Source organism: Pygoscelis adeliae, unplaced genomic scaffold, assembly GCF_000699105.1.
Source record: "Pygoscelis adeliae isolate BGI_AS28 unplaced genomic scaffold, ASM69910v1 Scaffold181, whole genome shotgun sequence".
In the NCBI taxonomy this organism is placed as follows: domain Eukaryota; kingdom Metazoa; phylum Chordata; class Aves; order Sphenisciformes; family Spheniscidae; genus Pygoscelis; species Pygoscelis adeliae.
The window spans coordinates 262,925-265,417 of record NW_008824360.1 but is presented as its reverse complement, the minus strand read 5'-3'; positions in this window follow the sequence as shown (position 1 = coordinate 265,417).

Here is a 2,493-nt window from a genome sequence, read left to right as displayed (position 1 = left end):
TGCTTTGATGGTAAGTGGTTAATGTTATGCTCAGACTCCAAGTTACGGAAAACACTTACACGACAGAGTTAGAGAACCAATCCCATGGACAGAAGCTCATGTTAACCAAAGCACCGGAGGCAGCCTCAGAGCACGGTGACTTAGATTTAGCCTGCTTCTTGGGTTGATCTAACAAGGAGAGCTGCACTGTTATAATTCGATGGCTTCTCATATAAGATGTAGCTCACTTACACCCAAGTCAGACACTTCTGAACTGCATCAGTTCTGCATGCATCCTCCAAACAGTGACTCAGTCCTGCTTATACTGAGAATCTGCCCCTCAACATCATCATGCTTTTAACAAGGATTCTATTGAAAATGATAGATCCTGCTTTGGAGTTTTCATTTCAGAATAACACTGCTGGGATATTCTAGCTAAACATCATACCCTGTCCTTTCCCAGAGATACTTACGGTTTTGCATTCTGGACCACACGTTGCTTTTGTTCTACGGAACGAACATCTTGTAAGGTTCTGAGCCGGCATTCTGATCATAGTTCAATGTATAGTTTACTTTGCATTTTTCAGAGCTGCCTGTGTTTTTGCTGCCTCTGACTGCACATCCCTCTAAAAGGAACTAAACTCACCAGATGAAACACTAGCCCTCCAACCGCAGTCACTTTCTTTGCATGTTTCTGGTTTCTTAGTCAAATTAATTTCTCTAAACTGTGTCTCTCAGTCAGATGTAAAAGCATTTATGTTTGAGGGGAGAAAGTCTTGTGTCTGGTATGGACAAAGTCAATATTCTAGAAATGGTGTGCTTGAATGTACCAGAAGAAGACAAAATGTAGGAAAACACGCTTGAAATAAATAAAGTTGAAATGTGAACTGTGACCAATCCTAAGTAAGTTTGTGTGACTGCTACGAGATCCCCATTGGGTCTTTGTAGGCTCTAGGCTGGTGCCATTTCCTCTAGTTCTCCCTGCTGGAGATCCCACTCCATTGTGATCCATTGTAGCTCTTTATCTGCAAAGGTTCTTCGGTTCCTTGTGCTCTCACTCCAGTTTGAAAACAGAGTGCCATTTTTCTGGGAGGGAGGTTTATACCCTAGGAAAAAAAAAAGCACTTTAGAATTGCCTTAATTATTATCTAGAACACTAGCGCAAGAGATACCATGCAAACCAGATCTGTACACAGTCTGTACTTCCACAGGTTTATATTATACAATTTTAACAGCTCTCAGACATCATTTTGCTGCAAACTTTTCAAGTCCAAAAAAGGTCTGTAAAACCATTGATCTGACGAAACCAGGATAAGAAGAGAATTAACTGCCTGACTTTACTCAGTAGGCCTGAGGTCAGGTATTGAACAAAGCCTTCCTGACTCAGCTTCAACTACTATACCACCCTGCTTCATGAATCATCCAATAAGAGCGAGCTTATTTAACGTCTACTTAAAAGCTGTATGATTTAAACAAATGTAATAATCACTAATCAATTTGACAACCTTGAGCTTAGAGGGGGAAAGCTAGAAACTTGGTATGAAAATATCTTTGACCAGCCTTTTCCCTAGTTACACAAAGAAGTTTATTTCTTTATATTACTATATAAATATATGTAACTCTCGTGCAGAGAGGTCCTCAAAAACGGGGTCTTAAACTGAAGGTAACACAATATAGGTCAAACTGCACCAACCACCGAACGTGCTCTAGAGAGAATGAATACCACTGTCTGCCATACTGAAACAAATGGACAGTCCTCACAGCGCATTATTTTCTTTCTTATAGTGCCCTTTCTTATAGTACTAGGTCCTTTTAGCAGGCAGATCGAGAGTTTCCTACCCTAAAAGGCAAGTGCCTTCCTGAGCTCTAGTCTATTCTGTGGCACCAAGAGCCGTCATTATCCTCTGAACTATCTATTGCATGAGACAGACCATATTTCACTTGGATTTCTTCAACACACCCACCTGCATTTCTTCTAGAGAAACATGCTTACTTGTTTTAGACTTAAAGTAATGGAAAATTCAAGCCACCCTGTTGGTAATCTGTTCCACTGGTTAACCGTCTTCTTCTGAAGTTTCACTTTGAACTTGGAAACTGGTGTAAACAAACCAAATTAGTTCAGCCAGTAAGAAGCACTGTAAAGACACAAATTGGTCTGAAAGAGTCTGATTTCATTTGACCTTGAATCTTCTTAGACTGAAGAAGTTCAACATGAGTAAGCACAAGTCTCACAGGGCTAACATTAGGGCAAAATGTCCATTATAGCTAAATTTAAGTCCAAGGAATCCAAAGCCACGAATAACTGTGTTGAATTACTTTAAAAATAAGGGTATTTTGGCTTAAGTCTTAAATGCTTCCCTTTCCTGTTTTAAGCTACAGGGTTTTTTTCTTTTAGACTTTTCAAATGGCAAAAATATTCTGAAAGCAAGAACTTCTTAAATGGGTATCAAATGTAAAACTACATCAAGTACTGGTAACACGCGTTACAGGCTTGATTTATACCGTGAAAGGCAA